At 37.8% G+C, this 15818-nt stretch overlaps 1 pseudogene across 1 annotated transcript; it reads right to left on the bottom strand.

Annotated features, from left to right (window-relative positions):
• Positions 1 to 14681: 14681 nt before the first annotated feature.
• LOC308560439 (large ribosomal subunit protein eL8 pseudogene) lies at positions 14682 to 15810 on the bottom strand (annotated as a pseudogene). Its single transcript has 2 exons — positions 15797 to 15810; positions 14682 to 15566 (listed from the first exon to the last, which is right to left on the bottom strand). The product of its transcript is annotated as a large ribosomal subunit protein eL8 pseudogene (transcript).
• Between the last annotated feature and the right edge of the window lie 8 nt (positions 15811 to 15818).

Here is a 15818-nt window from a genome sequence, read left to right on the forward strand (position 1 = left end):
TATTTTTTCCATTGCTTTTCAGAGAGAGTGGAAGAAGAGAGAGAGAGAGAAAAACATCACTGTGAGAAACACATTGATTGGTTGCCTCCTGCATGAGGCCCTGGGGCCCGGGATCGAGCCTGAAACCGAGGTACGTGCCCCTGACCAGAATCGAACCCAAGACCCTTCAGTCCATGGGCCGACGCTCTAACCACCGAGCCAAACTGGCCAGAGCTGTACTACCACCTTTTTATCCACTGGCCTATTGATGGGCACTTGGGTTGCTTCCATGTCTTGGCTATTGTAAATAATGCTGCAATGAACATAGGGGTGTTTATATTCTTTCAAATTCGTGTTTTGGGTTTCTTCAGATATATAACCAGAAGTGGAATTGCTGGGTCATATGCTGTACAACTGAAACCAATAAAAAATAATATTGAAAGTAAACTGTAATTGAAAAAAATATATGTATATAAAAGGTTCAAAACTAAAGAAAAGAAAAAAAGTGAAGATTTATAACAAAATTAACTTTATGTAACTAAAAGTGACTTTTAGCCAGAAAATAAATATTCTGGACATACTACAATGTTGAATTTGGCAGAGGCGTTGGTCTATGATTATTCTACTACATACTCTATACAAAAACAAATAAATGCTGAAATTTTAAAGAAATAATCTAAGCCATGCAAAATTTTCCTCATCTACTGATGCACAAAAAGTTGTTAAAAGCTGAAAGTGTGTTAATTTGTGTCTGAGGATATGAACAGGATGTGAACTTTTCTGATTCTCAACAGAAATATGATTCAGTACAAACTCAGGAGCTTTCCGAATGATGATAATGTTCTGTGTCTTGATTGTGGTATTGGCTACACAGTGCATACATTTGTCAAAGCTCATTCACCTGTATAGTTGAGATTTGTACATTTAACTATGTATAAAATATACTTTGATAAAATTAAGTTGGAAGAAAGGGAAAAAAGACAGAGATTGGCAGAATGGATTAAAAACATATGACCAAATTATATGCTGTTTACAAGAGACTCACTTGAGATCAAAAGACACAAAGAGGTTGAAAGTGAAAGTGTGGAAAAAGATATTCCATGCAAATGCTAACTAAAAGAGATTAGTTGTGGCTATAACAATATCAGACAAAATGAACTTTAAATCAAAAAAGGTTACAAGAGACAAAGAGTATCATATATTAATAAAAGTTTCAATACAGCAAGAAAATATAATTATAAACATTTAGTGCCTAATGACAGACCATCAAAATATATGTACTAATGACTGGCCATCAAATTCTTATTGTACATAAAAAGGCACTATCCATAGAGTAGAAAGGTAACCCACAGAATGGGAGAAATATTTGCAAGTCGTATATCTGATAAAGGATTAATATCCAGAATATATAGAGAGCTCCTCAAACTCAGCAACAAAAAACCAAACATTTCAAAAATGGACAAAGTACCTGAATAGACATATCTCTAAAGAAGATATACGAATGGCCAAAAAGCACATGAAAAGGTCTCAACATCACTGATTATCAGGGAAATGCAAATCCTTCTACAATGAGATACTACTTCACACACATATGATGGCAAAAATAAAAAAAGGGAAAATGACAAGTGTTGACAGGATGTAGAGAAACTGGAACACTTGTGCCCTGCTGGTGGGAATGTGAAATGGCACAACCACTGTAGAAAACAGTATGAAGTTTCCTTAATGAATTAAAAATAGAATTACCATGTGGCTCAGCAATTCCACTTCTGGGTATAAACCCAAAAGATTTGAAAGCAGGGTCTCAACTTGATATCTGTACACTCGTGGTCATATCAGCATTATTCACAATAGCCAAGATACAGAAACAACCTAAATGTCTACGAACAGATGAATGAGTAAAGAAAGTGTGGTATGTACATATAATGGAATATTATTCAGTCTTTAAAGGAAGGGAATTTTGCAATATGTTGCAACATGAATGAACCTTGGTGGTATTATGCCAAGTGAAATAAGCCAGGCACAAAATGCTACATGATTCCACTTATATGAGACACTTAGTCAGAATCATAAAGGAGGTATAGTGGCGGTTGCCAGGGGCTAGTGGTGGAGAGAAAGGGGCGTCAGGTGTGGAGTTTCAGTGTCACAAGATGAACAGCATCATGGAAACGGAGGGTGGTGACAGCTGCCCAGCGATGTGAATGTATTTACTACTACTAAACTGTACACTTAGAAACAGTTAAAATAATAAATTTTATGTGTATTTTACCACGATTTTTTAAAAACCCATAAGTCAGACTAGGTTACCCATCAGTTCAATATCCTTCAATAGTTTCCATCTCATCAGAATAAAAGTCAAAGCCCTTATTTGGACCCACAAGCCCCTTCGTGGCTTGAATCCCCTTTCTTTACCGCTCCAGCTTCACCTTACCGTCCGCCTCCCCCACACTCGGCCCTGCCTCGCGGGCCTCAGGCTCTGCGCCTGACAGTCCAGCTGCTGGGATGCACGCCGCCGAGAGCAGACGGCCCTTCCTTTCATCTCCTCCAGGTAAGGTCCTCCTTGGCCACCCACCTAAAATCGCAGCAATCCCTACCACTCCCTTCCTGTCCCCATTCTCGACTCTATGTTTCTTTTTAACATTCATAATCTAATGTGCAAAATATTTTGCTAATATATATTTACCTTTTTCTTGACTACATCTCCAAACGGAATGTAAATTCCAAGAAGACAGGGACTTTTGTCTGATCCATCCTATGATTCACATAAAATAATCAACAAATATTTGTTGGATGAATGAAAGAATATGGTTTAAGAAGTTAAACCACATTTTTACATATAGTTAAAAATGATTCATCTCTTTTCACCAATTCATATAATGTTTTTCTGAACTGTTTACAGTTTCTTAAATGCTAGCCTGGGCTTGCTAATTATAACTTAAAACTGCCTGCGTCACTAGGTATTCTCTTCTTTCTCTCCTTACCATACACGAGGCTAAATGAAGTTGGAGACAAAGGCCCAAAATATACAGATGTACATAGGCTTTAGATTCTGACAAACCTGGATTTACATACTCCATTGACAGTGTAGGGTTTTTAGCCTCTGTGTGCCTGCATTATTGAAAAGATGGTGCTAAACAGTGGACAGCTTAGGAATATGAGTCTTGGATTCCAATGTAGCTGCAACTTTGGGCAAGTTATTTAATATATCACTCAGTCTCAATTTCCTCATCTATAAAGTGAGGATAACATCTCCTTTATAGATTTCTTGTGAATATGTACAGTAAAGCACCTGACATAGAGGGTAAATAGTAAATGTTCATTTCTGTCACTAATATAGGAAAGTCATTAATTTTCTGCCCAAGATAACTTTGTTCATTGGTAAAAAAAATCATCCATCCTAGAGGTGTGTTTTTTTTCTTTCATGATTGCTATCTTCCTAACAAGTCTAGGGTGATGGTGTTTCAGTATAACTAATAACCCATATCACTAGAGACTAAAACCAGAAACATATTCCTATTAGCAAGATTTTACCCACAAATATACATTCCTAAGGGAATGGAAAGCAATAGCAAGCATTGCCAGCTTACAGCATTCCTTTTGCATCCATTTTCTGTTTTCTATTACAGGTGGAATCTCATTTTAATTAATACCATTTTAAACATCTGTTTCTACATAGTGAGGCTATTTTTGTGTTCTAGCAGATGGGCCACAGGGACTGTGCTCTGTTGGACTTGACTAAAACAAATTCTAAAAAAATGAAAATTCTTTCTTTACAAGCACTGTCCATGCAGAAAGAAGTGCTTTAGTAAGAGGTAATTATCATTTTTGTAAGTGTTATACCCTGACCTAGGTTACTTCCAAGAAAACAGAACAAGAGCTGGGTGGGTGGGTTGAAGGCAAAGGGGACTAGAAAGCAAGAGAAAATGAGAAAAGTGGAGCAAAGACTTCAAGTGAGATGTTAGAAAGTACAAACCTTAAGCCAGAATTCCACTGAGTTTACAATTCAGGCTGGGTATAAACCAAAAATCAAACAACTAAAGTACATTAAGATATTCTGATAAAGATATACCCAAGGGTTTATAGAAGTTAATAGAAGGAGTTAACTCACCCAATGAGAGTCAGGGAAAGCTTTCCTAAATTAAGCTAATGGAATCAGATTTTCATAAGACAGCTTCGTTTTATGGTTAATATTCTTACTACTTTCTTTAGCAGATTTTTCCAGTGGCATTTTTGACTGATACATAGAACTTTACAAAATAATTTTAATTATAATTAATGATTTAAATATTGAATAACAAAGTGATTAAAGACATCTGCTTTATTATGTTATGGTTGTATTTTATTATGCTTTTTGGGTCAAAAAAGGGGGGATCAATATGAGTGCTGAACTAAACTACTTATATTGGGCAGCTACCATCTTCAAATTTAGAACAGACCCCAACTCAGTTTAATTTATTAAAGTGTTAGAAAGCGAAATGATTTTATGGATGTTAGAAAAGCAGGGAGTTTCGACAGAAAATGTAAAACAAAGGCAAGAATTGGCAACAAAAACTTTTATTTGAAAATATTTTAAGAATCATTTTATAAGGTAAACAAAAAGAATATGAATAACAGTGAAATCATAAAAACATCTATTTTAAAATCATAAACAAGAAAAAAGGAAGTCAATTCTACTTTAACAGAAAAATGATAATTGTTGGAAATTATAAGTTTGAAATACAGATGTATCAGATTACATGTTATAAAGGAATTTTAAATTACTTTAAGAAAGAAGGGAATTGAAAAGGATACCAATCCAACATTAAATATTAACAATGTGATCTGACACATACATAGATGATGAATTCATTGAGAAAAGCTCATGAGAATAAAAAAGACTTAGTAAGCATCTCAGTATTAAGTTCAACCAACTCTCTTCAGAACAATGAAAAGAATCATTCACACTACAAATGAAAGAGATATGTTTTTAGTACACTGCTAACAATTTTTAAAGATAATTCATTAGTGTTTCAAAACATAGAAACCATATGATGTTTAAATCTGTACTTTAAAAATGTATTATGTATTAAACAGAAAAAAAAGGAAAAACACCCCATGATGTTTTATTTAAAGCATGTCATTGAGGTTTATGGTTATTAAATAGTTTAATAAATGGTAGAAACACTTGGCAAGTATTCTTAGAAAATACATTTACCAGAATTTACCAAAAGGGAAGTATAAGCCCTGTGTCCTTCTTAACCTCTGTGAAACAAAAAAAGTAACCAGAGTTCAAAAGAGTCACCAAGTAACAGAAAAGTGTAGGTTTGATTGTATAAACGGTAACTCAAGAAATCTTTGAAATACAATGACTAATAGATTTTGGAAGTTATTCAATTTGTTCTAAAAAGTAAAAGTGGAACTGCAGTTTCAGAATTTATTTAAGAAAAGCTAAAATCCTATTATTCATTTAAATTGTCAAACAATATAATGGAATATGGGGGAATCTCCAGAACATTTTGAAAGAATTTCACTTAGATTTTCAAACTAATGAGTTCCTATGGCCAAATGGGAGATGTCACAAAAGAATCAAACGTTGTATGTGATATATTTCAATTAACAAGTGGCAGGAATGAATCATAAAAGAGACAGGTATCTAAAGCAAAAAATATTCTGGAAAAGAAGAAAAATGTAAATGTGACTTGTAGTTAATGTCACATTTGAGTTTATTACATCATATTCAAACAATGCAAATATATTTAAAAAAAGAGTAATCACTACATTTATTGGAAAATTCATGATGGTTTCCGAAGAGAATATATTGAATAAGTTGAATATATTACTTAAAGCTAGTAAAACTGTGATCTCATAAATCTATTCTTTTTTTTTTAACTACAGAATTGCCGCATGGAGGGAAACACAGGAACATTTTTCACAAATGTAAAGCATAGGTTTTTTTTTCTGATGGATTTAAAACTTGAAGGCCAGGAAGTCTTATGCCAGGTAAGCAAGAAGAGAAAACTACCAGTTAATTTTACAGACTCCTTAATGAGGTGGAATACTTACCGTCAAAATTGAGCTTTCACAAGCCTGTTCCTTCGAATACCTTAAGTAAAAGAAAGAAACGCTCCACAGATAAAGTTGCCACGATAACTATTGGTAGTCGTTAGATCACAGTGTTTTTCCTCTGTATGAATGCACTTCATTAGCATTTTTAATACTATTTCTTAATACTCAAAGATTTGAACAAGTAGTCAAAGACTGTATATTTGTCCATTAATTTCATAGGATAGGCTTTTGAAAGTTAAAAAGTTGTACAATTTTCATTACTTAGGCTTATGTCATTGCATTGAAAGATATGCCAGGTTGGTAGAGAAGAGTTTCTGGAGACATTATTTCTCTGTGTGGAATATAAGAGAGCTGTCATAGGCAATATTGATACCTGAGACTTCCTCACATACCCTGAATGAGAAATGAAGGGTCAAAGTACTTTTCCCCTGTCCCCAACACTTATGTCAGTTATACGTGTGACTGTGCGGCACTAACGGACTCCTTTAAATAAGAGTTTAAGCAGAGTATGAGGGAAGCTCACAGTGAGGTTGTAACAAGTCTTTTCTTCCTGGCAACAGATTATTTCTCTGTTGAGAAAATATATAAAATAATTGTGGAATGCTTATGACTATTTCTCTTTCATTACATTAAACATAATGTGGCTTCCACAAGTGTGCTGGCAATCTTTTCTTTACCTATGTAAATTTTATAAAACAAGAATATTTGCGGAATAAGCAGGCCAGCTGAGCTCCAGAAGAGATTCCCCCACCCCCATCACCTACTCCTAAGGTACCGTACACTGATAGGAAAAGGGTGTGAAAATGCTCCCTTCTCTTATCAGTAAACAAACAGGGAAGCCCAAAGAAGGTTCAATTAGTTCTGCACTTGTTTCACAATGATCAAATCCAAATCATGCTAAATATGCATGAGAGAGATGAAAAATTGAACATGATCCCCCTAAATTCAGCTTCCTTTGCACAAAGCATGCATCTGGAGAAGCACAGATTCTCTTGGACACTCCCTCTACCACTGAAAAATACCCCACAGAGACCTTTCTCTCCCTTAAAGTAACTTCTCACCTCTCCCTGCAACCAGCATATTTTAATTCCTGGGTCCTTTCCTCCATACCCTAAGACCACCCCCCCAAACTCCCCTCATCCCCTTTGTCCCAGGTGGTAGCCTTTCCTCTACCCTGGATTTACATCTAGGAATTCATGCCTCAGCCCCGCAGTGGCGCCTTATTAACATCTCTCTTGCCTGTTTTCTCTGCTGAATAAAGAAAGGCGTAAACGTCAAGCTTTGTCTTCCCATTCACTTTTGCTTATATGTTGTTGATTGCTATTGGATATTTAAAAATCAGATATTTCTCACTTGTGAAGATTAATCTTCTACCAATAGCCCTCGTCTGGCATGCATATCATATTCATATTCTTTACTATTATATCTAGTAAAAAATATTTAGGTATTTTTAAAAATATATATCTTTATTGATTTCAGAGAGAGAAAGGGAGAGGGAGAGAGAGAGAGAAACATCAATGATGAGAGAGAATCACTGATTGGCTGCCTCCTGCATGCCCTTCTCTGGTGATCGAGCCCGCAACCCGGGCATGTGCCCTGACCAGGAGTCGAACTGAGATCTCCTGGATCCTAGGTCAAAGCTCAAGCGCTGGGCCACGCCCAGCCAGGCTCTTTAGGTATTTTTATGCTAAAAGAGCATCTGTTTCTTCTGACCTCAAATTGCATTTCAAAGCCCTCTTCTGTTAACTTTGCCTTCCAAGGGGCCATACCCAATTGCCTCTTTTTGATTCTTGATTAGTTTTGTTTGCTTTTCCTCGAGTCCAGCAAGTAGGGAGTGCACTGAGGGCATTGTGCACCTAGCCCTGAGAGTTTACAGTCTAGTAGAAGGGAGCATCTTCCAGCAGTGGGAGCTCCTGTATTTCCTTAAAGAAAAGGAGCTTAATAGGCATTCTGACTGGAAGGGACACTTAGGGGATTTGTCTTGAAGTTGAGCCCACACAGCAAAACTACAATTTTTAGATTGTATGTTTATTTGTGATGGCTTGGGTAGAAGCGAACTGAAATTAAGAGAGGATTGATGTGACCAAACTTCCTCTAAGCTACCAGTATCTTTCAGGCTCTAGTTTTGACTTGATGTGATTTTGTGAGATAGATACATGAAGGAGGTAGACGGATGGTGCTATAGATAAACCACCACCAACCAAGGTAGGAGAGGGGAAGCAGAATTAATTCCAACTGGTAAAATCTGTGATAGCTTCATGAAGAAAGTGGCATTTTTACTGAAATTTTAAAAATAGGCAAGTTTCAACAGGCAAAAGGGTGGAACTAGGTAAATGATTAGCAAAGATGAAAAACCTGGGCATATTCAAGAAGTGCTGAGTATTCTGATGTGAAAAGCATTTATATATCTCAAGCAGATGCATTGGGAGAGATAGTTGAGGGAAAATCTAATTTAGTAACTAAGGTAGCAGTGCTGTCAAATATCAAAGCACAAACTTGAATCCAAATCTCGTTTCTCCAAATCCTACATTCATTCTTTAGACCATGTTGCCTGCCTGAAAATAAGGATTTAGTAATGTCTTGGCACACTGTATGCTTTCTTTATTCATAGAAAGACCTGGAATCCTATGCTAAAGTTTGAACTCTAAGGAAATATTGAAACTATTTGAGAAGGATTTTTTTTTCTTGCTGGCATCGCTTATCTCAGTCCGCTTCAGCAATCTCTTTCTACTGTGAATTTAACAATTGTGTGTTTTTTCTCCATGTGTAAAAATACTTCATGGCTTGGATATGTTCATTATTCCCTTTGTGGGCCTGAGAAAGAAGTATCTACTAAGAAGGGCTGCTGGTGGCTAACTGGGCTCAAATTAAAAACACAACCACCACCACCACCCAACAAAAAACAGAGCCTAGGAACCATTTCTACACAAGAGCCTCACACAAACTGCACTCCAGGAAGAAGCCTGCACTAAGCTGTTTGCCTCGTGTACTGAACTGTCCTCCGTACAATTTTTCTGCCCGCTGAGCCAGCCCTTATAAAGGAGTTCCTGGAATCCTATTTCAACCAGTAGGACTGAGGCTTTCCCCATCCAATCAGAGCTGTGCAGCTTCGACCAACCAGAGTGGCTCTATTCTGACCAATCAGGACAGTGCCTTTTGGACCAATCAAACTGCGAAGTTTTGGAGTCCTTATTTGCATGAGGACAGACCAATCATGGACCAGGGGTGGGGACTTCTGTCTATATAAGCCAGCTCCCCTGCACTAATAGGAGTGTTTTCATTGTCCACTGAGGACGGAAGAGTGTGTTTCTCTGGCTGAGTCACCAAGGCTGTCTAGTCAGAGTGAGCAGAGGAGAGTTGACCAGTGAGCCCAAAGCCAACCTGCGTGCAGCAGAGCAGACCTGTCTAGCTGGAGAGGGGTCTGGCCCCAGGGCTGCCTCACAGCTGTGCTCTTTTCACAGTTGTGCTGTATCATAATCGAGCTGCTTGTACTAAGGAAACGTACTAAGGTTTCCTTCTTCGCTGCACCCAAATTGGGGATGCCTGTTGGCATTGAATTAGCACCAGTGACTATCAGTTGACACTCTGAAGTAGAGACAAACTGTCCTCCACCTCAGCTCTTCACTCTCTAAAAGTGAGGTGAGTTGGTGGGTAATTTGAGTGTGCACTCTGAAGAAAAATTTTGTTAAATGTTCGTTTCATATGAAACGGTGTATTAGATTTTGACTACTACAAACTTAGTGTCTTAAAACAACACAAATTTGCCATTTCACAGTTATGGTAGGTGACAAAAGTTAGCATGCTGTCAGAATGTAATGACTAAGGCTGGAGGCTTCATAGCTCAAAGTAGACACAAAATTTACCTACTACTGAAAAAATGGTGAAGGAAGGAAAAAGAAATATGTGCAGCAAACAGAAACTTTTTCTTAGCCTGAAAGTATTTTACAATGAAAACTTAGTCTAGTTGTAGACACTTCTACTCTTAGAAGGAAGTAAGCCCCAGTTTATTGTCAATCTCGTATTTATTTTATATCTAACACAAGGCAGGGTGATGCTCACTTCGGCAGCACATATAGCATAAGGAAGGATGGCATTGTCACGTCATTAATATAAACTTTAAAGATAACAGCTAAAACCTCTTCCCTTTCAAGTTGTAATTATTTTGGAGCTCTTCTTTGGGGATAAGATAGGGAACCTCAACCAAGGCAAAGTGGAATTCATTAGGTGAATATGTCACCAACTCTATTGAGTGTTTCTGATGCTGTTTTTGCTATTCTCCTAGATTGACGTCTAGTACAAATAATAGGATACTTGTGAAAATAGTGTATTTAAAAAGTAACCCCAACACTAGCCCAGCTAATTAACTATTAAACTTCCTGATGGGGATCACAGGATAACAACAACAACAAAAAATTAAATATCACTCTGCTGGCAGTTCCATTTATTAAATTGTTTAACATTTCCTGGCTTGACAAATGTAATGTGTCAAGTTTTCTTGCAAATAGGTCAATTTTTGCTTAATCTCCATAGAGTCTTCTCTCAATGCCAAAAGTTTTTGGTGCAGTGCAAGGGACAGTAGCAAGCAAGGGAAGTGTTTTTTCATTTGTGCATACTTTTATGTTAGATTTCAATTAGTCCTTGTAATATGTTTCCTTGCTTATCCAACATGGTTACTCCTTTGTAATCTCTTCAAAAGACAGCTTAAATTATTTTAAAGGTTTTTCTTTATTAATACTGTCATTTTTCAAAAAGTCAACCTCACCTGAGGATATTTTTCCCATTGCTTTTCAGGGAGAGTGGAAGGGAGAGAGAGAAACATCAATGTGAGAGAGACAATGGATTGGTTGCCTCCCACACATGGCCAAAACGGGGCCAGGGATGAGCTTGCAGCCAGGTACCTGCCTTTGACTGGAATCAAACCTCAGAACCTTCAGTCCACCCGCTGATCTAACCACTGAGCCAAACCAGCTAGGGCCAGCAAATTTCTTAAATGAGTACCTTTCTTAGTTTCAAAAAGGATTTAAAATAGTTTTCAAAAAAAGTCACATAAATAGAACTGCTAAAGATATCAAAGATATAAACTAGAAGGAAAAATGGAAAAGCCATACATTTAAAAGTTGAGTGTTTGGGTTAACATAATTTCCATAATCAAGCATGCGTTTTAGTTTGAACTGTTTAGTGTCCAAAGCAGAGAAGCGCTTATTCTTATTATCTGATAGATGAACACATTGTCCGTTGGTCTGAAAAGATTTCTTGATATCAAATTCTAAAAGAAATTTGTCACAGAATCGTTATGTAAGAGACACTTAGAATAATACGATGGCTAATAGAGTTAATGTTTAGATGGTTATTTTCTATATGATCATTTATTATATCCTTGTTATAAAGACATAATATTAGGGACCGGCTGGAGGGCTTGGGGGCCTTGGGTGGGCTCCCCGAGCTCCAGGCTCACTCCCGTGGGGAAAGGAGCGCGTTCCTCGGTCTCCTAGCAACGAGAGACCGGACTGGGGACTTGGGGGGCGGGGCAGCTGCACCCCTGAGCCCCTCCCAAGAGGTTTACAAAACAGACCGCAAGGTTCAAGGGTGAGTTAGGTGGGAAGTTCATTTGTAAAGACTTGGGGACCACAGTATTCAAGGAACGAATCAGCGGCGTCTAAGGAGCCATCGCCGGGGCGTCCGGGCCGCAGGGCGGGGCGGGGCGCGCGCGCTCAGCCGGCTGCGGGGCTGGGCCTGCGCCTGCGGCCGGGCAAGCCTGGTGCCTGCCTGCGGGCTGCAGACGCGGTAGGACGCCCTGAGAGGCAAGGCTTCAGCATGTAAAGAGCGAAATCATTCATGTATGAAGTCCTTCACGTAGCAATGATTTACTCACATTTGTTTGGATATTTGTGTTGATACTAAGCTATTTGCTAACCTGTATAGTGAAAGAGATACTCAAGCAGGAGTAAGGTGGTATTTTGTCAATTTAACATAGCCCTAGTTAAAGCAGGCAAAGAGACATTCTGCCATAACCTACACTTTACTGAGACTCTTCAGAATGAAAAAATGTGATTTCAAATAAACACCAAGCGGTAAGCTCCTTATTTTAAACATTTTTATTTGTTTAGAGTGATGTGTCTTTAACCACAGATGGAGAAGCAAAACGTAGGGTTTGATAAATTAGCATAAAGAAAACTATGCACAAGTCAGGATCATTTGTGTAAGAATGAACAAATTTTTATTTTGTTATGAGTTGTTTTAGTTACTTAAAAGCAGCAAAAATGATACAATATTATAACAGCATTAAAGACATTTCTGTAGAAATACTAATTATGGCTTAGATATATTTTCTAAGTGTCACTTATTGCAAGTAATATTTGATTATATATCTTTACTATTTCAAGTTTCATTTGTCTGCACTGACTTTGTGAGGAGCCAGATAGCAGTCAGTTCAAGAAAACTGACAAGGATTCAAAGTCATTATTTACTGAAGGAAAAATGTATTTTATATGATAGATATACAAGTAATAAAGTATATGATCTGCTTTGAAAATTAAGGAAATTGACTTTTTACTCTCACCAGATTAATAACATATATTGATAACTTTTTCCAGCTTTTAATACATTTTTCATTCATTAGCTAATTTAATCTCCCTCCCCCCCCACCCTGAGGTAGATGTAGTGGGATTGCAGGATCATATGATAGTTATAATTTTAATTTTTGAGGAAACTCCATACTGTTTTTATAGCAGCTACACCATTTTGCATTTCCACCAACAGTGTACAAGAGTTCCAATTTCTCCACATTCTCAGCCACACTTGTGTTTGTTTGTTTTTTAATGGCCACCCTAACAGGTGTGAGTTGATATCTCACTGTGATTTTGATTTGCATTTCCCTAAAAATTAGTGATGTTTAACATCTATTCATATGCTTGTTGGCCATTTGTGTGCCTTCTCTGAAAAAATGTCTAGTCAAGTCTTTAGCCCATTTTTAAGTTGGCGTATTAGTTTCTTTGCTATTGGGTTTAGCTTTTATATTTTGGAAATTAAGCCCTCATGATTTGCAGATATTTTTTCCATTCTGTATGTTGCTTTTTACTCTGTTTCCTTTGCTGTGCAGAAACTTTTTAGTTTGATATAATCCCATTTGTCTATATTTGCTTTTGGTGTCACATTCATGAAATTACTGCCAAGACTAACATCATAAAACTTTTTTCCTGTTTTCTTCTAGGAGTTTTGCAGTTTTAGAAGACAGTTGTTTTTTGTATATTGATCTCGTATCCTGCAATCTTTTTAAACTCACCTGTTCTAGTTTATTTTAATTCCACAGGGTTTTTTTTACATTGATGATCATGTTCTCTGTGTGTCTTAGTCCATTTGAGCTGCTATAATAAAATACCACAAACTGGGTGGCTTATAAACAACAGAAATTTATTTCTCACAGTTCTGGTAGCTGGAAGTCTGAGATTAGGGTACCTGCACGGTCAAGTTTTGTGTCTGGGGAGCTCCCTCTTCCTGCTTATTGCTGTGTCCTCATATGGTTGGAAGGGGCCAGGGGCCTCGGTGGAATCTTTTTCCTAATTGCACTAATCCCATTCCTGAGGGCTCCACCGTCAAGACCTGCGTACCTCCAGAAGGCCCCACCTTCCAATACTCATTGAGTACAGATATCACATTGGGCATTAGGATTTCAACATATGAATTTGGGGGGCACAAAAATGTTCGGACTATAACACTGAGAATACAAACATTTAGTTCTTTTTTAATCAAGATGCGTTTTATTTCTTTTCCATGCCTGGCTGCACTAGAACCTTCAGTGCAGGGTTGAACAGAAGTTGTGAGAGTGGATTTCACTGTATTGCTCCTGATTTTAGGAAGAAAACATTCCGTTTTTTACCATTCAGTCTGATTTTTTTTGTAAATGGCCTTTATCAGGTTGAGGAACCTGAAAACAAAGATAAAGTTTTCCTTGTATCCTAGTTTGCTGAGAATTTTCTGTATTTTTTTAAAAAAATCAGGAATAGATGTTGGATCTTTTAAAAATTTTTCGTATCTATTGACATAGATCCATTTTGATCATGTGGATTTTCTTTCCAAACTTGTTGATATGGTGTATTTCTTGGATTGGTTTTAAAATGCTAAACCAACTCCATATTCTTGAGATAAACCTCACTTGGTCATGATGTATTATCCTTTTACTATAATGTTATATTTGCTAAAACGTTGTTTAGAATTTTTGCATCTATGTTCATGATGCCTAACATAGATGCATTTTGCATTTATGTTCAATTTATAATTTCCTCTCTTTCTCTCGCTCTTGTCTGGTTTTGGTAACAAGTTAATGCTGGCCTCATAGAATGAATTGAAAAGTGTTCTCTTGTATTTACATTTTTGGAAGCATTTGTGTAGAATTAGTATTACCTTAATACTAATTCTTATTTCATACTAACCCTTAAATGTTTAGTAGAATTTACCAGTGAAGCCACCTGGACATGGAGTTTTCCTTGTAGGAAGCATTTTAACTACAATTTCTGTTTCTGTTTCTTTAGTCAATATGTGTCTGTTTATGTTGCTCATTTCTCCTTGAATAAGCTTGGCAATTTATGTTCTTTTAAGGAATTTTTCCATGTCATGTAAGTTGTTAAACTTATTAGCATAAAATTGTTCATAATACTGCCTTACTATTCTTTTACTATCTGTAGAACCTGTAATAATGTCACCTCTCTAATTTCTGATATTGGTAATTGTGCCCATTTTATTTCTTTAGCCTTTGCCTTTTTTGGCTTGGCAATGTGAGCCACCGACTTGGGACCAAGGACGTTGCCTACCCAGTGGTAGCAGATCTCATCATATTTGTCATTGTCATTGGTCCAGATAGCTTTCACCAGCTGAGCCAGAGCTCCTTTGTCTTCCAAGTTAATCTGTGTGAAGGCGAAAGTGGTGCAGGTTTTCCTGTGGACTAGACACCCCAGCATGGCGTTCCCCTTGATAATGCAGCAGGGAAACCCCATCTGACAGCACGGGGCGGGCAGGAAGACAAGCAGCTCGATGGGATCCCCATCATGTGCAATTACTGCCGGCTCATCTTCTTCTTCTCTACCAAGGTGGTGACAGTGTTAACCCCTGCTAGACAGGTGGCCTGTTGGTGGGGATATTCCCTTCGCCGGCAGCCTTTTTCTCAGCCCAGGCCAACAGCCTCTGCGGCTTTCGCGTTGGCCCCTCTGTGCTGTGGGCCAGCCCAAGCAGCCGAGCCGCCTGGCAGACCACGGCCTGGGAGAACTGGCTCATTGCAGGCGGCACTTTCAGGTGCTTAGAGGAGGACAGCCCTTTGCCCCCGCTGCTAAGTGGAGCGGGGCCATTTGACAAAGCGCGTGAGGTCCCCTTTGGGCTGGGTGTCCTGTTCAATGCCAAAATTCTTAGGCATTTTCTCAAACGGGATTTACCACCGTTTTGGCCTCCTGCCTCACGACGGCAGGGGCCAGTCCACCTGCTTCCTCTTAGCCTTCTTTCCTCTCTGTGTCTCGGGCGGCGGGAGGAAAGACCCTTTTTCTTTTTTATTGATCCGTCTAGCTAAAAGATTTCAATTTTGTAGACCTCAGCCAGCTTTTGGTTTTATTGATTTTCTCTATTGTTTTTCTGTTTTCTGTTTCACTGGTTTCCACTTTAGTTTTTAGGTTTTTCCCCCCTTCTGTTTATATTGGGCTTAATTTGCTCTACTTGGTCTAGTTTTTAAGATTTTTCATAAATTTTCCCCTAATATTGCAGTTTTTTGGTATAGATTTCTTCCCATAAGTACTGCTTTGGTGGCATCCCACAGA

Source organism: Miniopterus schreibersii (assembly GCF_964146895.1).
Source record: "Miniopterus schreibersii genome assembly, chromosome: 8".
Lineage (NCBI taxonomy): Eukaryota > Metazoa > Chordata > Mammalia > Chiroptera > Miniopteridae > Miniopterus > Miniopterus schreibersii.